At 50.9% G+C, this 25,075-nt stretch overlaps 1 long non-coding RNA gene across 3 annotated transcripts in view; it reads left to right on the top strand.

The window, feature by feature from the left end:
- Positions 1-25,075, top strand: part of LOC137212705 (uncharacterized) — a 200,174-nt gene that overhangs the window by 156,709 nt on the left and 18,390 nt on the right. For 2 of the 3 annotated variants that reach the window (XR_010937589.1, XR_010937591.1), the window contains 3 exons: positions 1,383-1,664; positions 2,984-3,853; positions 13,479-13,628. This is a non-coding gene — a long non-coding RNA (uncharacterized lncRNA). The remainder of the gene's footprint in view (positions 1-1,382; positions 1,665-2,983; positions 3,854-13,478; positions 13,629-25,075) is intronic. The other variant, XR_010937590.1, reaches the window with a different exon arrangement.

The following is a 25,075-nucleotide window of genomic DNA, read 5'->3' as shown; positions in this document are numbered from 1 at the left end:
GTTTGAACTAGGTTTCGAAGGCAAAGTTAGGAGTCAGACAGGTAAAGGAAAGAGAGGGGAAAGGTCACTCCAGGTAAAAGGAGATTTGAATAGGGGTCCAAACTGGCCTTTTAGAGTACAATTCAGAAATATTCATAATTGATAATATCACTTTATGGTTTGAATAAGAAAGTAATCTGAGATCTAAATAAAGACTTCCACACCAAATCAAAGAAGCATGAAGAAGACTTTAAGTTCAGGCTGCTTGCTGGTGGCAGCGATGGGGCGGGGTGACAGGGACAAGAGATGAGGCAGGAAGGAGAAGTGGAGGCCAAGCTAGGAAGGGCTTTGATTGTCAGGTCAGGAGACGGGCCATCAGAGGTTTAGAGCTGAGGAATGCTGTTCTCGGATGTGCAGTAAGGAAGCCCAATCAGCATTAGAAGATAAAGATGGCCAGAGGCGGGGACCCGATGCCTACATCTGGATGATTCCAGTTATTCTTATGAACCTCAGAATTATAGCAGATTGGAATGAAATGACCCTTGGAGACCGTCGCCAGCCCACTGGTTGCAGAGGTGGTAACTCGAGGCCCAGAGAGGAGTAGCAACAGGCTCAAGATCACACAGCAAGTTGTTAGCCGACCAGGACTTGAAGCAGCAGTTAGGGGAGAAGTGGGTATTCTTCCTGTCTGTCTTTCGTGACTCTGGGTGTAAGCAGAAAACCAGTTGGTGGCATCAGGAATTGTGGGATCCCGGCATGTCCGAGAAGTTTGTGTAAAACGATGCTCGTAATACATTTTTCCCCTCTGAGGACAGTGAAGTACAAAAGGAGGGGACGAGTGCTTGACAAGGGCTCTGATTAAAGCTGAATACAGCCGTTTTCAACAATAAAGGCTACTGGCACCGCTGAGAAAAGAGAGAAAAGAGTGACACAAAAGGCAACTGCTCCAGGCCAGGCTGGGAGAGAAGCGGGGTCCCAGTGACTGAGTCAGAGGCTGAGCTGGAGGCCGGGAAGCAACCTGTGGTTGCAGGTCTCATAACTTCCGACCCCCACCCTGTCCTTCGAAGGGAAATTCTGCCCATCGCCCCCAGGATCCCCCCTCCCACACCGGGCCTGCACCCCTGCTCTCCTCCTGGCAGGGGCTCCCATGGCATCCTACATACTAGACAGGGTGATCGTGTGGCATAGATTGTGATCAAGGAAATTTTTGCTGTTTAAAATGTTAAAAAAGCAACCCATTGAATTACCTTGCAGTGGTATAGCTTTGATTCTGTTTATTAGACTAGCTTCAGCACTGTGCCATTTAAAAATAAAGAAGTAACCTAAACTTATATAAATCCAGAATTGCATTTAAAAATTTACAGCCTGAACCCTAAACACCCTCCTCTGAAACTTTCCTCCAGTCTCCAGTCCCAGCTCCTAAAAGGCCTGGCCCATGTACCACCTCCTCCGTGAAGCCTTCTTGGATTGCACCAGTCTGCACTACTGTCCCTGGACCAAGCCTGCACAGCCTCTTTAGGCTCTCCCAAAGGATGGATCTTCATTCCCTTCCTCTGTTGGCTGTGTTCCCTGAGCAGACCCCTGCCTACCACCCCTCAGAGATCAGAGCTGAGCAAGAGACAGGATCCCACAGCCCAGACTCCTAGGTGCTCAGATCTTCCCTGGAGATGCCACTTGGGATGTGGGTAAGCGGAGGCTCTGGCTGACCCCGTTTTGTATGTGCACAGTCTCTCCTCACACTCGCCCAGCTGCTCACAGCCTGTTTTTTATGGCTTGTGCTTTGTCAGTGCATGTCTTGTGCTACAGAAAGAGTGAGGGTTCCGGGAGGAGAGCCCCCGTGACGTCTTCCTCTTCTGCTTCCTCCTCCGAGGCATGGCCACACACAGGTGCTCAGGAGAGACCAGGCTCTGATTAACCAGAGTGAGGTTTGGGCCCTCTCTTCCGCAGGACTCAGTTTCCCCATCTGCCAAATAAAGGGCTGGTCTGCATAACCTTTAAGTTTGCCTGAAGAGTCAGTGGATAGGAGATTTGAATAGGAGTCCAAATTGGCATTTTGGAGTAGAATTCAGAAATAGGAATCAGAGGCCTTAAGATATTCATAATTGATAATATCACTTTAGGGTTTGAACAAGAAAGTAATCTGAGATCTAAACAAAGACTTCCATACAAAGATGAATTCCAGCATTTCTTGCTCATTACCAGGGAAAAACTAAAGTTGGCAGTGGTATAGCCAGTGCGTGGAATGTTACGTAGCCATCAAATGGTATTTCCAATGAGCACTTCGTGACGCAGGAAATGATGATGATATGATCACGTGAAGTGACAAAGGCAGAAGAGAAGCGTCTCGAGCCTGTGATGCCGGCTCTGGACATGTGGAGGGGAAAGATTGGGTGGACTGTGTGTGATGCTTACGAGCCCTTCTTAATTTTTTTCTGTGTTTTCTGTGTCTCCTATTGTAAACATGTGTATCCTACTCCCCTCCCCACAACACACACGCGCACACGCACACGCACACGCAGTTACACAGGAAGAAGGAAACCCACGTGCCGTCCCCCGTCTGAGCTCTGTGATGCAGCCAGGGGGTCTGTGGTTCCCAGAGCGTAGCGTGAGTTGCTAGATGTTTCTGCAAGAGTAGCTTCCTCAGTCTTGCCAAACAGGATGCTGGCTCTCTAAGGTTATGTGGAAGGCGGCAGCCTGGCTGAGGAACCTTCCTGAATGTTCTCTCCCTGACGTCCGAGGCTGCCACTTCTCCCAAAACTCCCGCTAGGTTTTTGGAAGCAACGTTTCTCTGTTTCCGGAGAGGACATTCGAGGGTATTTTCCACTTGCCCAGACATTAACCCCCTAACCCCACCCCCAGTTGTCCCAGCACAGAGGGCTCACTTTAAGTGCTTAACTGGAACACACCGCCCATGGACTTTGGAAGGAAAACACAGGACTCCGGTTGTGGGCCCTTGTCACTCAGGAAATGACCCTGTTGTTTTTTTTTTTCTTTTTTGCTGTAGAGGAATAACAGGAAGGCGCCTCAGAAGAAGGAAAGAGGCAGGACCGTTATTACCAGCCACACCAAGGTCGGCAGAAACTGTAAGACGACCCACTGAGACCCTGGGTGGGGTTGCCCGAGAGCAGGAAAGCCCAAAAGCCCTGGCTGCCTCCTCGCCTCACCTCCTGGTCCAGCCTCCCCTGTGTGGCCTCACCTCCTGACACGCACCTCGTGAGCCTGCGCAGGTGCGTCTTGGCAAATCTCAGGGAGGAGCATGTCTGGCCCCTGCCCTGGGGCAACTCACAGTCTGGTTGGGAGGACTGTGACCCGGGCAAAAAGAACAGTTCCATAGGCTGTGGCCCTGATTTGGAGCCCCCTGTGCGCCAAGAAGAGGCAGTTCTAGGCGGCTGGGGCCCCAGGGGAGACTTCCTGGAGGAGACGGTGTTTGCACCGACTTTTGAGACTTTGGCAGACGCTGAGGCCAGAACCCAATCCTGAAAAGAGATTCATCAAAACCTGGCAAAACTACCCAAAGCCTCTTCTGGATATGACTTTACTTCAGACACAATATTTTGATCGTTTCCACATAAGATGGATCAGAAACATATGCATTAATTTCCTCTTAAAAGTATACACTCGCTGTACTTGGCAAAACGCAGTGCGGGATTCGATGAGCGTAAGGCAACCGAAGAATTGTATGGGATCCAAGGCTGGGAGGTCTCAGAAGCCAGAGCGTCTTTCGGCCTGTTTCTGGAGGCTTCTTCTCCAACTCACTTGCAGGGGCCTCAGAAGCCGAAAGTTGAAGTCCAAGGTCAGGCCAGATCTCAATGCACTCCTTCTACAGAGGGTCTGACACCAGCTGGCCCCATCCTGGAGCTGATTTCCTGAAAGAGTAAGTGAACCTCTGCTCCACTAAATTTGTTAATGTTTATTCGAAGCAAACCTCCCTGAAACGGTCGTTACATCCCACACTAGGAAGTGCTGCCTATACTTACTGATCTATATACACACGGAGAGGTTTGTCATGATCAAGGTTTGGTTTTTCTTAGCCCCAGATCCGAGATAAATCCAAAATCCCCTTTCACAACCGGAGCATCCCCTGACCTCCTGGGGCATGGAAACGGCTCCTTGGAGGTAGCGCCCTCAAACCTTGGTCCTTCAGGAGCTTCCTTCCCGGTGGGCAGGGTGGTACCAGAGAACATGGTCACTCCTGCAAGCATGTGCTTGGATGAGCAGTTCTTCAGAACACGAATGCCACTTAGATCTGTTTACAGGGTAGATCTGGGGGTGCAGGCGGGGAGAGGTCCCACCGAATCCTTTGCCAACTGCTGTATAACAAACTACCCCCAAAATATTGGCTTGCCGCAATAAGCGCTAATGATCTGTCATAGTTTCTGTGGGTCAGGGCTTGGGAGCAGCTTAGCTGGATGGTCCTGGATCAAGGTCTCACGTATGAAGGCTCAGCTGGAGCTGGAGGTCCCATTTCCAAGGTGACTCACCCCCCGTGGTTGGCAGGTTGATGCTGGCTGTCGGCGGGAGGCTTCTGTTGCTTTTCATGGGGGTCTTGCCACAGAACTGCTTGAGCGTCCTCACAACATGGCAACTCCCCCCTCCCTTGCCACCACCAGGGTGATGGTAGAGAGGAAGGCGGAAGCAATGTCTTCTGTGACTTAGGCTTAGAGGTCACACACCACTGCTTCTGCATGTTCTGCGGGTTACACAGACCCGTCCTGATACAACATACACGCACACATACATACATACATAAGGGCATGAAGCCAGATGGCCGGGGTCATTGGAAGTCATTCTGGAGGCTGGAGATCCCGTCTCCAAGGTAACTCACACCCATCCATCTGGATAAGCCACAGAGGCAGTAAATGACCCAGATGTCCTCTTCTGTCCCCGTCTGAGTCCCCAGCAGAGGCTTCTTTGCACGTGGCATGTTCCACTGGGATCCGTCTCCCACCCTGGGGCCAACCCATGACTTATAAAAGCGTCACGTTACAATCATTAGTCTGAGCTTCAGTCACCAAGGGAATGCCTGAGTGCCTGGTCAGATGTTGGTCAGACGTTAATGCCTGGTGTCAGATGTTAATGGTGCCTGAGTACTGAGGAGAAAAAAGGCAGAAAAGGGTAATGGGGTAACAGGGGCAAGAGTGATGGCTTAGGGGGCTTCCCTGGTGGCGCAGTGGTTGAGAGTCCGCCTGCCGATGCAGGGGACACGGGTTCGTGCCCCGGTCCGGGAAGATCCCACATGCCGCGGAGCGGCTGGGCCCGTGAGCCATGGCCGCTGAGCCTGCACATCCGGAGCCTGTGCTCCGCTGCGGAAGAGGCCACACAGTGAGAAGCCCGCGTACCGCAAAAAAAAAAAAAGAGTGATGGCTTAGGAGTGAGGAGACCTGATTCCGTCAGTAAACCAGTGGGCGCTGACGTGGGTCAGAGAGGGAAGGGCAGCCCCAGTCGGCGGCAGTCTAGCGGGGTGCTCACGTGGCGGTTCTGGTGTCAGATAACTGGTCGCCTCCTGACTGGCTGACTTGATGTCTGTGAGCTCTCTTTGCTCACGTGCAAAGTTGTTGGGAAGTAAGCGTCCAGAAAGCACTTACTTGAGCGCCTCGCACAGCGCGAGTGGCGAATGCGTGTGGATCGCTGGCATTGGAGTGTCATTCCCGCTATGCTAGCCCACCACCCAGTCCTCCTCTGGGCCAGACGCTGTGCCTCGTGTGTTTCAGAGATTCTCTTGTTAACTCCCTCATGCACCCTTCAGGGTCCAGTTTCCCTTCTCGCCATCACCGCCCACTGCCATGCAGTGGCCGAGAGCCACAGCCACAGGACATGATCCGATTTGCATGTTTCGTCGCACGGGTGTAAAGGCAGATGGGTTAAAAGGTTTGCGAGGGAGAGGGAGGGGTGAAGTCTTGTCTGGTTGCTTTTATTTTCTCAGTGAATCGGAAAGCAGGGTCGTCCGCTGAGAGAGGGGATTGTCCTCTGGACCTGGCCATGGGTTCTGGGCCCAGACTGGGGACAGAGGGAGTCCCAGCCTCAGGCTGACAGTCGACCCTGGAAAGGTCCTCCAGGGCATCCCACCTTTGGGAACTGGACTTGTAAAGTGCTTAGAACCATGCCTGATGCACAGAGAGTGCCGTCTGAGGGTTAGCTGCGGCCATTGTTGCTATTACCGTTGCTTCTCTGGGCATCCTTCAGCCAGGAGATGGGGAAGTGGTGACGGTGCGACAGGCAGTGCCCAGCAGTCTGGAGCCGTAGCAGTGGGGCCAGCTGGGGAGTTGCTGACCAGACTCCACCCAAAAGCCACAGCTGGGGAGCCCTGGTCAAAGTGCCCCCCTCTGGCTAATAGTGCCGAGGGTCTAGAAGCCGTCAGTGCAAACCAAAGCTTGTGGATGGGGAGCCCAGGCCCAGAAAGAAGAAGGAACTTGCCCTCATACCATAAAGAGTCTGGCAGAACTGGGCCAAGAACCCAGGGCTCCTGATTCCCCCGGTCTGAGGCTCTTTCTGCCACTCTGCTTTGCCTTTTCTCTGTACGTATATCCAGGTAGTCTTTGTGGAGCTCCCCTGACATTTAGTTTCTTCTTTGATTGATATCTTAGCTGGGGGCATTTCAGTCTGGGCCCCAGCAGCCTCCACAGAAGTTTAGCTCACTCGTTCCTTCAAGCGCAATCTAAGAGCTGAGCTCCATTCTAAGTATTCCAAAATGAATGAGGTGCAGCCAGCCCCTGCCTGAGAGAGGTACATGAGACAAACATGCAAAAGATTTACATCCAAGTGAATCCCCAGAAATGAGGGCAGTGGCAGTTCACATATGAGGTGTGACAGGAGCCCAGGGTGGGGGTAGACACACTGTTTAGACAGAGTCAGGGAAGCCTTGCCCAGGAGCCTTGTTAGATCTGTGGCTTGAACAAGTCACCTGAGTCCACCTTGCCTCAGTGTCCCTGGCTGTAAAGCAGGGAATAACGACAGCGTCATCCTCATGGTGCTATTACAAGGATTATAAAACACACATAAAGTACTCGGCACGGGGCTGGCACAGAGTAAACACTCAACAAATTATGATTGTCGATGTTACTGTTCTTACTATGGAGGCCTTTTAATGCCAACTACTACGGGATCTTCCATAGGCCAAGGAAGCCATTGGAAGCGCTGGGACAGGGAGTGGCAGGCATATTTGAAGGGAGAGGGAGCCTGGCAGGACTGAACTCCAAAGCCAGGACCAATGGAGGCAGAGTCTGTCTCGGGAGGAGTTGACTCGTAATCGTAGCTGGCCGGAGAACAGGGTCTCTTGTGGGGTAGTGAGCTCTCCATCACTGAAGGTGTGCAAGTAGATGATGAACAGTCACTTGGTAGAGATGTGAAATGTGAGTGTATGAATGGGTGTGTTTTGGGGCAGTTTTCTTCCCTGAATCTGGGCTTCGTGGGCCCCTCCATTCCTGAGGGTCTATTATTCTACTTCTCAGCCCCTGGGGCTGGGCACCAAAGGGCTAGATTAAGGCTGGGTTTCCCACGTGACCACAACCTCATACAAGAGCCATGCTCCTACCAGCTTCACAGCAGGGGGAGTGGGGGGCTGAAAACCACCCCTGAGTGAGCCATGGCTCTAGCTAACCAAGGGGCAGGTATTAATTAAAGTGCAGATTAGCTACCAGTCATGGGTATCGGCACCAGGCCTTAGAATTGCTTAATAAGAGGGTTTGTAACACTGTTTTGCCTCGAGAAGGCAATATTGATCAGGAATCCCTGGCCTGGAACTAATTGAATATTCACCCCCAGACTGCAGCGGCTGATTACTTATAAGGCCACGTCTTTGGTTTTCATCTGGGAAATTGCAGCTGGGATTGGGGCGCAGTGGAAGAGGGGGAGGGGGCAGAGGAGGGGGACAGAGAGAGGAAGAAAAAGAGAAGGAGAGTGAGATAGGAGACAGAAAAAGGGATAGAGGTGCTTTTTTTTTTGCCTGAAAAATCAGATGCGACAAGTCAGATAACTCCTTCATCTCGAAACAACTTCTTATCCCTTGGAGAGAAGCTTTCCTGTCCAAGTTTACCAGGACGTGTTTGCAGTGCTGCAATTTTAATGAAGGAAACTTTCAGTTTGTTAATCTTGGGAATAAACTAATATGAGTTCATTCCTCTCCGCGGTATCTCCCTCCCGCCAGCAGCCGTGAGGTACTGTTAGAAGGGGCCCCAGCTGCTGTTTGGGGAATCCTGTGCCTTCTGAGGGAGAGAGTGGAATCCTGGGAACTCTGCTGGAGCTGAGACGGGAGGGCTTGGGGCTAGAGGGCCTCAGGGCTCTGCTGTTCTCGGCTGTCACGAGGTGGCCACAGGCAAGCCCCCGAGTGTCAGGGAGGGCAGCGTTCCTCCTCTGTCGCCCGTGTGTCTTTCTGACTGCAAGCGGATGCTCTCCTCTCCTTCATGCCTCAAATGCAGACAGGGCCGGGCACAGACTGCCCATGCACACACCTCTGGTACCTACACCCTGATGCCCAAGGCTCACAGTTGGGTGAGACAATTAAGAAAGTGATGGCGAACACACAAGCCAGTGTGGCACACGCTGCAGAAGAACTGGGCCAAGTGCTCCGAGGCCAGAACCAGAGCCCCATCCCAGTTGAGTGTGGGCTTTCAGGACTAGCATGAGGTCAGCTGGCAGAGAGGGGTGGATAAGATATCCCTAGGAAAAGGTACAAAGTCGAGGGCACAAGAAACAGTGTGGTGTGTTCCTGAGACATCGAGGATCTTGATGGATGGCAGGTGGGCTCCCAGCAGGAGGCATGAGGCTGGGGCTAGATCAGGAAGAGCCTCAGAGTTTAGACTTCGCCCTGAGCACCATGGGGGCGTCTCCAGAGAGACCACAGCAGGGAGAAACGGGGCAGAGGGGTGTTAGAGGCAGAGCATGGACTTGCAGGTTGGAGAGGCTGCTGGATGGGGACTCCAGCCCGGGAGACCACAGAGAAGGCACTTACCACACCCCAGGGTGAGCTGCTGAGGGTCTGATCCAGGGAAGTGGGATGGGATGGGGAGAAGAGGCCTGGGATGGAGGAGTGAGTGACTGATTGGGTAGGGGATTGAGAGGGAGAGAGGAGTCGGATGATGTTTCCGACTTGGGCAGCCGAGTGGATGGTGGTCCAAGTGAATGACGGGGAACACGGACTTAGAAGCAAATCTGGGGGGACTTCCCTGGCGGTCCAATGGTTAAGATACCGCGCTTCCACTGCAGGGGGCACGGGTTCGATCCCTGGTCGGGGAACTAAGATCCGACATGCCGCACGACACGGCCAAAAGAAAAAAAAATGCAAGTCTTGGGGTAGAAACAGCATGCTCATTCTCAGATGTGCTGTCTGAGGTCCTGGGAGGTGCCCAGGGCAGCTGGGTTCAGGGCACAGATGCTCAGAGGACGGGCACAGGTGTGCAGGTGGCTAGTTGTTGAAGCCATGTGAGAAAAAGGTATCCAGTGGCCCAGGGGGGTGCAGAGAGCAGGAAGAAGACAGATCAATCTGGAAGGAATAATAACACTTAAGGCAAAGAAAGATCTTCCATTGACGGAGACACCACCATCCAAAGTCTAGGAGTGAGCGTACTGAGAGGCAACCTGGTGTCTTCACACATTCTTGCTTCTGCAGACCTCACAGGAGAGGGGAGGCCTGAGTTTTAATAGTAATTTATCTCAGTGTAGGCTTTTAAATCTCCATTTATCATTGTCACTGACAACACTTGGATTAATCTGTTGCTCAGCATCTTTGTCCCGGCTGCAAATCCCAGAAGGATAAAAGGGAATTGATATACATAAAGAACTGAATCTCAATTAATGCAAGCCCGCGCTAATTTTCCAACACATAACCCAGAAACATTCACATTCATTACGATTTTGTCGTTGCCGAGCCCCGAGGGAAAACACGCCCACTGATTGATTTATTTTTTCTGGTATGGAACTCATCATCAAGGGCATCGTGGAAGGGGAGGGAGCCAGCTGGACTCCTCACCCCGCCCCCAGGGCTCCACATTTTGCTGAGGAATGGCATGCAGTTCCAGAATTTGCTGGAAGTTTCTCGAGTATTTTCCACAATTCATCAACAGCTTGAAGTTTGGGTCCTGGATGGTTTCCTGCAGAAAGGGAAATGGGGAGCTAGAGATGGAGGCAGATCCTGGAATTGAAACTGACTCGGGGCCTGCCTATTCCCCAGGCCTATTTCCTGACTCCTCAGCGTTGGGGGGCCTCGGTGGAGGGGTGCAGTATAATGGCTTCTTTTGCAGGTGGGGCCCTGATCCCTGGAAGCTTTAATTCTGATGAGGGAGATGAACTTCACTGCAAAATATGGCAGGAGGACAATGTACTGAAGGGCTGAGAAGAGCTTTCCGGCCTACCCCTCCCCAGACCCTGCCACAAGCTACTCCAAATTTCCTGATGTTCCACACACTTGCCCACCTCTGAGCCTTTGCTCTAGCAGTTCCCTTGGCCAGGAGCGCCCTTTCCCCGTCAGCCTGTCAGACCCTTCCTCGTTTGCCAAGACTTAGCTAAGCTCCTTTCCTGAGATGCTCTCTCTCATCTATGCGCCCATAGCGTTTTTTGTTTTCCACCTCAGTCCATGAGGTGCCAATTCCCTGAGGGCAGAAACAAGCTGGCCCTGGCAGTCGTGCTGTCCACACCTTAGAGGTGCCCAGAGGAGGCTGTTGTCAGGTGCCCGTCCTGCCCTGCAGCAGAGCTGTGTGTCTGCAGGAGGATGGGGTGCCGTGTTCTTTGCCCTAAAGCACTTGCCCTTAAGAGGCTGTGTCTGCCCAGAGGGACAGCTTTTTCTGATCTGTCCTTTATTCCAACTGACAAAGGCACCCTGCCCTTACCTGCCCTAGTTTGCCTCAACCGAGAACACTTCCTCACCCCGACCCCAGGGGTGTTTCTGGGTGCAGGTAACCATCTCCAAGACCGGGGCCTTCCGGCCAAGCCCAGATACAGGCACTTTCATCCAGCTCATTAGAATTCCCTGTCCCGTCCTGTCTGGGGCTCCCCTGGCTTATGTGACTGGCAGGAACAAGGCCCTGTTTAAATTGGCTTGGCCCAGACACAGGGAAGAATCAGAAAGCTCGCACCACGTGGCTCTCAGTTTGCCCCTACCAGCCCCATGTGTGCAGGAGCCCCACACACACCCCCCGCACCGTGCCCCTTAGTCCATCACATCTGTGGATCCAGTTCTAGCCCAAACCCTGGCCTGGCCTTGCCTGTGAATCACAGCTTGTGTCTGCTCTGTCTTCCTCACGGGGTCCCCTTCTGCCAGGAGGTCACCCCTTGCCCCTTTCCATTTGGAGCTCTTGGCCCTTTTGCAGAGGAGTGATCTCTGCTGTTCTCCTTCCAGAATAAAAGGAGCTGTGTTCTGTGTTCGGGTCTGAATTTATAAAGGTGACCGGGTGACGGCACAGAGGGGTCAGTGCCACATACGAGTATATACGAGGGGAATGAAGAAAAAGATGTAGCAGAGCCTCAGACTTCTTGCCTGTAAAATGGGGCCAACAATGGCCCCATCTCAAGATTGTTGGGAGGAATAAATGAGTCGTTAGCTGGAGGACAGTTAGCGCGGCTCCTGTCCCCAGATGGGCTGTTGGCAGATGACGTCTTACCCCCTCACCGTGGGCCGTCTTAGAGAACAAAAGCTTTGAGGACCCCGGTCTTGGATATCTGGGCTCAGTTGCGTGCGTGGCTCTGCCACTGTGATCGCTTGCCAGCCGCTCAAGCTGCGCCCTCCCCCCTCCCCCCTCCCCAGGGATGACATTCAACAGGTGCGGCTTCTGTTTGCCGGCAACAGTGCAGGGTGTACCGGCAACACTCCGCGCGGGAGGAACACATTGTCTGCTTCTGAAGCCAAGCGTGAGCTGGAGCTTCTGAACACATCCTTACACAGAGAGTGCGCAGTAATTAGTATAATTATTAGGGGGTTAATGAAGCTGGGAACAGCACATCAAGTGCACGTTTAAACAGAGCCTTTTTAAAAAGTGGGTGGAGAAGTTTGCCTGCTCCACTTTCTCCTTTTTTTTAGAAGTGAGATTTCAGGGTTTGAACTCAACATGTAGAAAAATACACTAGCTAGCGTGCCCCTAACCCACCCCAGCCCTCAGTCTCCAGATGGCTGTTAATGGCATCTCCATGTGAGGGCAAACCCAGAGCGGCCTGAGATTTTCTCACCATCCCTATAGGGTCAGTGACCAAGGCTGCTAATTCCACCTCATTAGCTTTCTTGGACTTGATCTCCCTGCCTCACTGCCACGGAGGAAGGTGAGGCACCCACATTCTCCCCTGCTGACAATATTTCCTAATTGCCACCAGCCGTCCCCACTTGCTTCTTCCTGGTCACCTTTTTCTTAGCCTGGGTACTCCAGAAGCAGGTCTTAAGATGAAGGTTCGTGCCAAAGAGATTTACTTAAGGAGCGTTCACAAGAAAAAACAGTGGGGTGCAGAAGTGAGACTGGGAAGGGAAGAGAAAGAAAGGGAAGAAGACCAAGTTCTGCAGACGGTAAGTTGGTTCAGTCTAGCAGAAGACAGTGCAGGTCACTCCTCAGAGTCAGCCCTGTCAGAGCGAGGGAGCTGGGGTATTTATACCCCAACACCCTCCATCAAAGGTTAGGCCATGTTTCCCAAACTGTGCCAAGGCACCCAGGGTGCCTTGGGATATTTTAATTTTGAGGACAACACAGCTACAGCTGCCAGACACCACACTTGACATAGTTCACGGTTTCAATGTTAGATTGCCCTACATTCTTTAGGATGATGTCATATCTTTGTGAAACCGGCTGTTAGGTGAAACCAGCAGCTGTGATAAAAAGCAAGTACTGTGGGAAAATCAACGTGGGAAAGGAAACGAGGGTGGTGTCCAATCTGATTCCAAGAATTGAAAAGTTGTGCAGTACCCAACAGGCATCCTTTTCCCATTAATATGAACTTGTGATTATTGATGAATGAAACAAGAATATATTTTGTTTGAATTTGTGTACATTGTATTTTTAAATAGCTACTAAACTGTTAGGATATAAATACTTGCTCTTTGGATCTCACTACTTAATGAATGGAATCGTTAGGTAGTTCTTTTGGCCTTGGAGTAAGTGCTGTGAAAAAATTACTGAGACATCAAGGGCTCCAGGAACTGTGAAAGTTCCAGAACCTCTGGGTTAAGGGGCTACTCCTGGGAGGATGTAAATTTCGAGGCCCTTCTGGCTCTCTGGGCTGCAGGCAGAGGGGCCTGGAGCATCCTCAAGGGCAGCCGTCCAGCAAAGACACAGGTGTGGGCTGCTGGGATGCAGGCACTGGAGGAGCCAGCGAGTAATGGTAAAGGGACCTGAGCAGATAAGAGCAGGTCTGGGTTCTGCTACGCTGGAGCTTCTCAAACTGTAATGTGCACACGAATCACCTGGGGATCTTGTTAAATGCAGACTCTGGTTCAGGAGTTCCGGGGTGGGGTCTGAGATTCCACTTTTTTTTTTTTTTTTTTTTTGCAGTACGCAGACCTCTCACTGTTGTGGCCTCTTCCGTTGCAGAGCACAGGCTCCGGACGCGCAGGCTCAGCGGCCATGGCTCACGGGCCCAGCCACTCCAAGGCATGTGGGATCTTCCCGGACCAGGGCACGAACCCATGTCCCCTGCATCGGTAGGCGGACTCTCAACCACTGCGCCACCAGGGAAGCCCCGTAAGTAGGTTTTTAAAATTAATTTTTATTGCAATACAGTTGATTTACAATGTGTTAGTTTCAGATGTATAGCGGAGTGATTCAGTTATATATACATATTTATATTTATATATAAATATATATATTCTTTTTTAGATTCTCTTCCATCATAGGTTAATACAAGATATTGAATATAGTTCCCTGTGCTATACAGTAGATCCTTGTTGGTTGTCTATTTTATATATAGTAGCGTGTATCTGTTAATCCCAAACTCCTAATTTATCCCTCCCTTCCTTTCCCTTTGGTAACCATATGTTTGTTTTCCACGTCTGCGAATCTATTTCTGTTTTGTAAATAAGTTCATTTGTATCATTTGTTTTAGATGCCAGATGCAGGCGATATCATATGATATTTGTCTTTCTTTGTCTGACACTTCACTTAGTATGATATTCTCTAGGTCCATCCACGTTGCTACAAATGGCATGGTTTCATTCTTTTTTATGGCTGAGTAATATTCCATTGTGTATAGATACCACATCTTCTTTATCCATTCTTCTGTTAATGAACACTTAGGTTGCCTGGATATCGAGTGACAGGGATAGAGACAAAAAGGCAGACAGAGCCCACTCGTCACACATAGTCAAACACAGAGTCTGGAATACCACCACCAGTACACTGGCCTCTCGGGACCCAGAAAGTTGCGGCCTGGGAAGGTTCTCAGACACACACAGTAACCTACCTCTCGCCCTTTTTACAAATAAGAAATTGGAGGCCCAGAGATGCGCAAATCAGCATCAGGGCTGAGACTGGAACCCAAGACATCAGACCCCACACCCAGGACCCTGGCTATTCCCTATGACTGTCATGTCCATTTGAGGGTATCTTGAGCTCTAGATGTTGGAAGTTAATTGTTCCAGATATAAGTGGTGTTGTCCCCCCAGTAATGTTCCAGATGTTGGAATATTGCATGAAGTATTATGGGGGATGTTGCCTCCAAATGTAGAAGGGGCACTGTCCCAGATATCGGGGTACACTCTTACCCAGAAGCTGGGGATGAGTGAACAGTTTCAGTGGCCCCTGGTGGGCAGGGAACAAGTGGTGCTGCTGAACCTGACCCTGGTGTGGGGCACTGCTTCCCACTCCCTGGCTCCCCGGCTGGTCAAGTCCAAGGTCCAGCACCCTGTTCCTCCAGGGCAAGTGATTGCACAGCAAGATGCACCAGGCACTGCGCTCACGTTCCTCCTGAGGGCTGCTAACGCTTTCAGGCTCCTCCCTCTATACCGCCCGCATCTGTGGAGGGACAGAGGACAGAAGTGGGGTGACTATGGATTTGGGCCTCAGAAGGATCTGGGTTTGAGCCTGGCGTCACCTCTCAACTAGCTATGTAGGTAGATTTTATTATTGTTTCCATTCCTTTATTCTTGCCACTAAAACTATGTATCCACACCCTTTGCAATGAGACCTTGCACTAGTTCCCAGCAGAAGAGGTGAAATACATTTCCCTTTCCCATCGATGTGGGGCTTGGCCATGAGGCTTCGTTTTGCCAACAGGCTGTTAGGTATTTGTATGTCTTGTCCTGGCATGTCACTTTGCTACCATCTGCCATGACGGGCATGTGTTGTGGGTAACTACGGATCCCAGGAGAATGAGAAGACTCCAGAAACAGACCAACCCACAAGCTGGAGCCAAGCCCAGCAGAGCCACATCTGTCAGGGAGAAGTAAATGCTTGTTGATTGAGTTTGGGGATTATTTGTTATGTAGCATTATTGCCATAATAGCTGACTAATGGGCTATGGGACCTTTGGCTAGTTACGCTGATTTCTGTGGGATGCCGTTTCCTCGTCTATAAAAAAAAACAGCAATAACACTTGCTTTGTGTGATGTTTTACTGGGTTTTGACGTAGGTAAAGCACATGGCATAGTGCCTGATCCATAGAAGGCTCTGGATAAATGGTGATTTTCAAAAGAGGGAAGGGTCATTCCATAAGAGCTTGGTTCAACCAAAGGGTGTTGAGTGCACACTGCTGATGGCTCAGGGCTGGGCATCATGGGGGATGGAGTTTTAAATCCTATTTTTCTTACATGATGCATCCAGTCTCAGATAGGTCTTTGGGCAGAAATCCTGGCCAGGTTAGGGTTGGGGCAGAGAGGAGTCTGAAACCTCTTCCTCTAGATCTCAAACTTCACACTTAATCATCAAACCCACATCTTCCTTTCTTGACCACGGGTTGACTTTTCCTTTCTTGAGTCTCTTGGCGACTTTCCCAATCTCCTGTGGCTTCAGCAAGAGAGCAGTTGTGACATTTCATCTATAGGACCCTGGTAACAGCGGCAATTCCACATGTATCATCAGGGGTATGATATTGGAGACCCAGCGTGCTCTCCAGACCTCCCAGATGCCCCTCCCCTTTCCTGCTGGGGTAGCCCTTCCCTGCGGCCTGGGGCTCTGCTCCTGAGGTGTCCCACGATGAGCCCTGCTCCTGGGAAATTCAGATGCTCTGTGCGTGGCTCAGTTCAAGAGTTTCTGCAGAAATGGAGGGGCCGGTGCTGTCGCTGGCACACCGGGGCCCTTGCTATGGTTGTTCCTGGAATGCTTCCAGGGGCAGGGAGGCAGTTTCGACTGAACTCCTGGCCTCCTGGCAGGTCTGGGGTTGGCTGGCTGATGCCGTGGTGCCACAGGCTGGGACAGGAGGAAGGGGCTGAGAGGAGTGTGATCAGGAGTCGGGAGTGAGGTCTGGGCAGCGGCTAGATAACGCCCAGGGCTTTGGGCGGTGAGATGCTAAAGGAATGTACGGGGGACTGGTGGACAGGCCTTCTGTGTCACAGAGGACATGGTTTTCCCCCAAAGGAAAATTTCCTTTCCTGTTCCCTGCTCAGACTATGAAACTCATATATGCTCATTTTAGGAAATTAAAATAATACAAAAATATGTATAGAAGAATAGGCGGCCAGTAAAATTACCCCAAAATGACCACTGTTAACGTTTGGGTGAACGTGGCTCCAGGCTGATCTTTATTCGTGTGTGTGTATGTGTGTGTGTGTGTGTGTGTGTGTGTGTGTGTGTAAAACTTTGCTGTCTACAGCCCCAACTGCTTTCTAAGGATGGTGGGTTTTGTTTAGTGAAAGGTCCGCTGTGAGTTGACCCTGAGCCTCTTTATGGGTTTGGATACATGCAAGGGTGGCCTAGATCTGAATCTGGGGGGGCAGCAAAGGACTGAACTGCTCCGCTTCCTAAAGTGAGAAGAGCTTGGCACTCCCAGGGCCAATCAAAAGTTAGAGAGAGCAGTACAGCTGAAAATAGAAAAAAAAGGAGCAAAGCCCAACCCAGCAGGAGGCTGGAGCCCTGAGTCTGGGAGTAGTCAAGGTACTTTTGAAAAACAGGGACACCTAATTACTGAATTTCAGTTGCTTGCTTTGTTGCTATGAAAAGCCTTCAAGGAGCTTCCACAAGCCTTAGGTACAGACACGGTTCTAGTGTGATTGATTGGCCGGGGGAGGGAGGGGCATTAAGGAGGGGGTTGAATCCACGTCTGAGTTGTCATGGTGTGGAACCAAAACTGGGACATGGGACAGTAAGACAACCCCAACCTTGAGCTAATTCAGCAGAAGGATGAGGGTGGGAGGGGGAAGGGAGCGATGGAGAATCCCTGTGTGACCATGTGAACAAAAGTCCTTCAGGGATTCACAGAAATATGGGGATCAGGGCTTCTCCAGTTTGTGGATGGGGGTTCCAGCCAACGTTCTCTAGATATGAAGCTGTAGGCTGGCCCTAGACATCTGGGATACATATTTATGCTTATAGGTTTTATTTAAATGGGATTATTTTTGCACCTGCTGTTTTATATCTTTTTTCAAACTCAGTCCTGTGTCTCACACATCACGGCTTGCCAGTAAGTAAGTATCTAACTCACTCTTTTTAATGTCTAGGTGGCAAATTATTGGAGAGAAACCAGCAGTGTATGTAGCCATTCTCTTATTGATCAGCATTTAGGTGATTTCCAATACTTCTGTGATAACATTCCTCAATTTTCATCTTTACGCATACGTTGCAGTGGCTGCTATAAAAAATGGTCTCAGTTTAGAATACCAAAACACAAATATCACGTTGTTGAGGGGTTTTTTTTTTCAGTCTAGTGAGAATCGGTTATTTGAAGGCATTACTAACATGCCCAGATGATCTCTGCAGGTTGCAGAAGGTGGTGGTGATGCTAGAAAAAATGACCTGGTTCATTAAGCTGGTGATGGTGTAACAGCCTTGTAGACAACACTGCTTAGCTTGGGAGAGTCAAAGGGATGCAGAACTAACTCTGCTTCCCCTGATTTTTTTTTTTTTTTTTTTTGTGGTACGCAGGCCTTTGTTGTGGCCTCTCCCATTGCGGAGCACAGGCTCCGGACGCACAGGCTCAGCAGCCATGGCTCACGGACCCAGCCGCTCCACGGCATGTGGGATCTTCCCGGACCGGGTCAGGAACCCGCATCCCCTGCATCGGCAGGTGGACTCTCTACCACTGCGCCACCAGGGAAGCCCCTTCCTCTGATTTTGACATTGGAATTGGGCCCATCTGGGTCTTCAGCACACTCTCCCTTCACAACTCTGACCTGTGGCTACCTCTGAGAAGAGGATAAAGTCTACTGGGGGAAATAGCTTCTGTTTCCCTGAGAAACTTATCAATTCAGGCAAGAAATCACCATTTGGTTTCCATTGCCAACTGCAGGGAATATCAGAGCTGGAAGGCTCCTTAAAGTGTATTTGGTCTGTCTTCATTTTACAGATGGGAAAATGGAGGCCCATGATCCTGCAATGTGGAAGAAAATAATAAAAGCTAAAGTTATTCTTAGAATTTTATATGTATCTTAAGTCTAAAATCTAACAACAACCCTGGAAGGTAGGCATTTTTCTAGTCCCATTTTTCCCGTTGCAAAAACAGGGGGAGAGGAGAAAGGGGACTTGAACCCTGGCAGTCCGGAGGGAGAGTCTGCCCGTGAAATCACTGTAGGATGGCTGTCACCTGGAACTGAGCGGGGAGGGAAGCCAGGGTCTCCGACCCCAGTTTTCTGCTTTGTCCTGTCATTAGGCAGCTCTCGGGCAGTGACAACATGTGGAGGGGCTCGGGGGGGCACCCACCTCTATGTCTAGGTGTCTGTCTGTCACAGCGATGAGCCTGGGGGGACATTCTAGGTGAACTGCACAAATGAATAATTCAATAAAAGTGAATAATTTCCATGGCAACCTTGCCAGCACGTGACCTGCTCCGATGCTTCCAAGGGCCCGGTTCACCCTCATAAAGAGACACGTTTGTCAGACTACACAGGGTGAGCTGGGATAACACTTTCTTTTAAGGGAGGTGAAATGAAACTAGGTCGGCTGCTGGCAGCAGGGCCAGGGCTTGTAGGAGCCTTGTTTAAACATACTGCCGGCAGGTCGGGGGGTTGGTGGAAGGCCCAGCGTGCCTGCCTGCCCTGCTGGGAGGAGGACTGGTCTTTCTGGCTGGGGAGGGGTGTAAATATCCGTTCCGGAGAACTCCTGAATCTGGGACAAAGAAAATGCAAATCCCAGTGTTCCTCTGCAATTTACAAAAGACACCCAGGCACGAGGGTGCGGAGACCTTTCAATATCCCTTCATGAGGAGAAGAGGAAACAGAGGCCAGAAAATGGCCTCCTAGAACTTTGCCTAAGGTGACTTAGCTGGTGAGAAAACTTGGACTCAGACCCAAGCAAGGTGGCCTTTCTACTGTGACCCTGATGCTTTTGATAAGCTGACCCACCAAGCACATGACATGGAAGCTGAACTCCCCAAGTGAAGGGGCTGATCTGCGCTATTCACTTTCTCTGGCAGTTTTCCTCTTTAAACCAGTAATTTACATTTATGGGCTGGATTAGGTTGGGAGACCATTTGGGATCATGTCTGGGCTTGGAACTTGGTCTGATAGGGGATGGAACTCGGTCTGATAGGGGATGGAACTCGGTCTGATAGGGGATGGAACTCGGTCTGGGGTGAAGGCACATTTGCAGCAGAGTCGAGGGTTTAACCTGGGATGAGTGTTGGGCTAAGTCTGAAGCAAGACTGAGACTCACAGGTCAAGGTGAAGATCAAGGCCAGGGTCAGGGTTGGGCCTGAGACTGGTGGGGTGAAGGCTCAGCCCGTCCTGAAAGATTTAGAATCTTGTCTAGGTAGAACTTGCTGAAAGTACCCAGAGATCCTCGCTGTGGAGGAGTGAGATGCAGGCTGAAGGTCTGAAGGTAGATAGAAGGTCCCAAGATAGATAGAATCAGGGATAAAGGAGACAGAGCAGGATGGGAAAGAGGGTACACCGGAGGGAGTGTGGCCCTGCCGACACCTGGATCTTGGCCCGTGAAACTGACTTCAGACTTCCAACTTCCAGGACCGTAGGAGAACAAATGTGTGTTATGTTCAGCCACCAAGTTCGCGGTAGTTTGTTACAGCTGCCGAACGATCCCTCGCTGTGCTGTCGTCCCGTTCCCCAAAAACGTGCTCGCACGTAAGCCTCTCCTTAGGAACCCCGGGCAAGACGTCATCCGATTAGGAATCAGGCCCCAGCTTTATGTACACACACAGCCCCGCTCTCTCAGGCTCACAGTTCATAGATACTGTTCTGCACCTGCCGCATCCCCTCAACAAGGCAATCGTAGCTGACTCAGAGTCTGCTACGGGACAGGAATCGAGCCACTGAGAGCCAGGGCAGTGGGAGAAGCAACCTCAGGGGGATGCTTGGGGCACAGTCAGGACCTGGTGCAGCTATACCCCTGCACCAGTAAATGTGTGAGTGCCTGTGCTCCTGAGTGGAGACCTGGTGGGGGGTGTGGGTGGGTATATGAGTGACTGGTCATTCTAGGATGTACCTGGGAAGCATGGACACCTAGTGCCCACTATATGCTGTCATGCAAGTGAGTATTTGTCTGCAATGTAAATGTCATCCTCTTAAGTGTAGCTCCCTTATGCAGTACACAACCTGAACAACTGTACAGGGTGGACCTGATGGCAATCAACCCTGGGGACCAGGGCGGGGGTAGCGGGCAGCAGGCAGGCTTTGGGAAGCGGGGTTAGAAGCCCAGGCAACTAAGAGCAGAATTAGGTAAGCGGCATGAGTTTACTGCCTTTTCAACAGACGAGGGAAGAGGCTTGCCCGAGGTCACTGTCGACTGAAAAAATAAAACAAACTGCACAATGTGAGAGCTGTGAGTTTCAGTTTTACCTGGGGACTTACTGAGGACTCTAGCCCAGGAGACAGCCTCTCAGATAGCTCCGAGGAACTGCTTCACAGCGGGGAGGGCAGTGTATTTGTGCTTTTGGTGAAGGGGCTACTTGGAACCGAGCTCACATCTTGGTTGCAAGCAGCCCCTCAGTAGAGAGTTGCTGCTACTCATGAGGAACCGGCGTCTGAGGTAATGGTTGTAGCGCTTTTCCAAGTATGAGAAGATGCAAGAATCCAGGTTCATAAAAATGCCTCCTGAAAACATCTAACTCTCTGAAGGCCTGTTCTGCCAGTTTTCCCAGAGCACAGAGGGCCTCATTCCTGGTGTCCTTCTTTCAGGGTGTGTGAAAGGTCAGCGACTGCATGGCTAGTGACTTTATCCTCGTAGAACCAGATGGCGAACGGCATTTTCTGAGCCGTCATCACACAGCTGGCAAGGTGCAGAGCCACTGTTCACACTCAGACCTCTTGACTCCTGAGCCCTTTCCTGCACATCTTCCGTAGGTTTTTATGCAGAAGAGGAGGTCTTTCGGTTTTCTGAGACCCAACTTCCAATGTGGGGGACGGCCATTAGCACCCCACTGGTGTCCGAGAATTCAACTCAATTCAGACACTACGTACCTGGAGGTGGAATCAGATCCCACAGGTTAAGGGCTCCTGAGGTTAAGAGCTTATTCCTGCAAGACTGCTGGCCCCCATCCCCACCCCCCACCCCCACCCCCAGCTTCTGACACGCAAGTCCAGGCTGTTACCTGTGCTTCTGACGGACTGGCTATAAATCCGAGGCTCCCATGACCTACTCCCTGGGTTTGACTGATTTGCTAGAGCAGTTCACAGAACTCAGAGAAACATTTTACTCACTAGATCACCAGTTTATGATAAAAGGCTATAACTCAGGCACAGCCAGACGGAAGAGAGGCACAGGGCAAGCCATGGGGAACAGGCACCACTCTTTCCAGATCGCCACATGTTCACCAATCCAGAAGCTCTCAAATTTTTACAGAGGCTCCATTACAGGGGCAGGATTGATTAAATCATTGGCCATTGGTGACTGATTCGACCTCCAGCCTGTCTCCCCTCCCAGGAGGTCAAGAGGTGAGACTGTAAATAGCTGGTTGGCTCCCTTGGCTTCCAAAAGCCATTCATCAACATAACAAAAGAAACCTTGATCACTCTCCTCACTTAGGAAATTCCAAGGGCTCTGGAGCTGTGAGCCAGGAACTGTGGCTGAAGACCAAATATAAATGAGAAATTCACTTTAGACATCGAAGAAACCAAATACGTATTTCTTTTTTTTCCCATTAATTAATTAATTAGTTTTTATTTTTGGCTGTGTTGGGTCTTCATTGCTGCGTGCAGCCTTTCTCTCTAGTTGCGGCGACCGGGGGGCTATTCTTCGTTGCAGTGCGCAGGCTTCTCATTGCGGTGCCTTCTCTTGTTGCGGAGCAAGGGCTCTAGGCGCGCAGTCTTCAGTAGTTGTGGCGCACGGGGCTTTGTTGCTCCGTGGCATGTGAGATCTTCCCGGACCAGGGCTCGAACCCGTGTCCCCTGCATTGGCAGGCAGATTCTTAACCACTGTGCCACCAGGGAAGTCCCCAAATATATATTTGTTATAAATCACAATTTATAAGGGAAAAGCAGGTGGGGAAAGATCCTGGGAGGCGCCCCCATGGAGGGTCTCCCACTTCAGCTCTTTGGACAACAGCAATGGGAGAATAAAATGAAGCGACAATCGGCGGGCGCAGTCTCTCTTTTCCCAATTCAGCTACATCTGCTAGCAGCAGATATCATCATCTCAGGCCGTGGGAGAACTGCTGCTTTTGGGAACCTTTGTCACATCAGTGTACATCTCTCACAGTTTCCTTCTGCCCTGGAAAGACATCGCTTTAAATTACATTACACACCCAGCTCCCGCCCTCATCCTGGGCATGCATATTTTATTTGACAGCGGGCACCAAAGGCTCTGATTTGATTTGGGGCCTTTGCAGCCATTAAGCTTAGAGGCTTTCCTCTTTTATCCCTTTATGGGTCAGCTCCCAGACTGGGATAATATTAATAGCGAAAATAGTAATAACTGATATCGACCAAAGGCCAACTCCGTGCCCAGCACGCTGCTAATCTCTTTATATCTAATATTTCATTTCACGCCTATAATCACTATGTGAGGCTGATATTATTATTATTCCCATTTTATAGGTGTGGAAATAGAAGCTCAGAAAAGTTCAGTGATAGAGCCGGGGCTCCGGGGTGGTCTCTCCAACACCAAATGTCCATTTGTTTAATATGCTGCCTCTTTTGCCCTGAGGATTGAGGGTCTCAGAGCCCTTCACTGAGGGTCACCTGCCTGACAGACCCACAGACCAGACCTGTATCCGAAACCCAGACCTGTATCCGAAACCCGGCTGCAAGCAGTGGGTGCCCATCAAGAGACCCAAGTCGAAAGGCAGTGGTTCTCCACCAGGGATGATTTTGTCTCCCAAATTTGGTAAGAGGGAGACAATTTTGTTGTTTATATCTTGGGCTTGGAGGGGGGTGGTGCCATGGCATCTGGTGGGTAGAGGCCAGGGAAGGTGCTCAGGTCCTACAGGGCACAGGGCAGCCCTCACAGCAAGGAATCATAGATTCCAGAATGTCAGTAGTGTTGCCGTTGGGGAGGCTTGCAGGGATGGCGCAGGGATGGAGACAGAATGTGTGATTAGGAGAACAGGGGCAGACACACAGTCATAACAGGTGCCTTCCTCGTGCTCACTGGGTTCCAGGCAGGACTCTGAGTACTTTTCATAGCCCCGCTCACCCACTCCTTTCACTCTCAAAACAACTCTGGGAGGAAAGGGTTATTTTTAGCATCCCCCTTTGTCTCTCTCAGCTTCCGGTGTCTCTAGGCTTCCTTGGCTTATGGCCGCATCGCTCCAGTCTCTGCCTCTGTCTTCCATGGACTTGTCCTTTGTGTGTCTGTGTCTCCTCTTCTGTCTCTTATAAGGACACTTGTCATTGGATTTAGGGATAATCCAGGATGATCTCATGTTGAGATTCTTAATTTAATTACATCTGCCAAGACCCTTCCCTCCCCCAAGTAAGGTTACATTCACAGGTTCTGGAGGTTAGGACGTAAACACATCTTTTGGGGGCCACTAGTCAACTCACTACCGGTCTGATGCCTACCTCATTGAAATGGATTGTACATGTAAGAGCACCAAGCCCTGCAGATAGTTGGTAAATCTTAGATGACTCTGGGAGGCATGGGGCTTGGCGTGTGGTCGGGACTTGGTAATTATCTGCGGAAGAAATTGCACGAATGGTACCGTTACACCCTGTCCTAAGGGAGTGGCAGGAATCCTCCTAGTTTATGCAGTGCTTTGCACCCCGATTATTTGATTCTGTTCGTGGTCTCTTGCATCAGGCTGAGGGTCTGAGGTTAGAAGTACGGTTTCTTCATCTTTGCCGTAGCCCTGCCTCCTTCTTTCTGCCTACTCGTGTCCACCTCAGCCCGGTCCCCCACCCACGCTGTGAGTGGTTCCAAGACCCCAAAGGAGGCACACAGACTCCCCAGACCCCAGAGTCACCCTGAATTTGGGGAGGCAGGTTTGCAGACCCGCCTTTCAATGCCATCTTTGGGAGTGATGGGTTTTGGTGCTGTTTGCTCACCAGCCCACCCTCCACGCTTCCAGGCATGTGGTGGGGTCACACTGCTGGGCTCCCTTTGGTTGGATGCAGCTGTGTGACTAGTTCCAACCAATGAGTTTGAATGGGTGTGATGTGTCTCAGTTTGGGGATGGGACCTTTAAATGCTGGTGCAAGACCCACGAGGGGTCCTTTTCATACATGCAAAGCTCCAGAAAGTGCTTACCCATCAGCTTAGGTCTCGAGGAGGAGGGTGTCGAGCACAGTGTCTAGATGGTCCTGACGTACAGGACGTGCAGGTGAGATATGTGCCTTGGTGGCCTAAGCCATTGAGATTCCCAGGTTGTTTGTAGCTGCAGCACGACCTGGCCTCTCCCCAGAGTGACACCCTGAGGAAGGGAGAGAGTGTGGGCTGGAAGGTGCCCAGGAAGCAGTGCAGGGGAAACGCTGACCATATTAGGGACCCTGAATGAGATGTGGTTCTTAGAGGACACACTGCGCTCTGCTCCCCTGCCGACCCTTGGTGGTATGGGATGGGCTCATAGCCCATGGGCCCCATGGAAACCTGTCCTTTGGATCAAGGTGAGTCTCAGGGGCCCTCAGGGAGGGAATGATGCAAACCGCCACTAA

The sequence above is a fragment of the Pseudorca crassidens genome, chromosome 19, assembly GCF_039906515.1.
Source record: "Pseudorca crassidens isolate mPseCra1 chromosome 19, mPseCra1.hap1, whole genome shotgun sequence".
NCBI classification, from domain to species: Eukaryota; Metazoa; Chordata; class Mammalia; order Artiodactyla; family Delphinidae; genus Pseudorca; species Pseudorca crassidens.
Note: the sequence above shows the minus strand (reverse complement) of the source record. Positions and strands in the feature narration are given on the sequence as shown.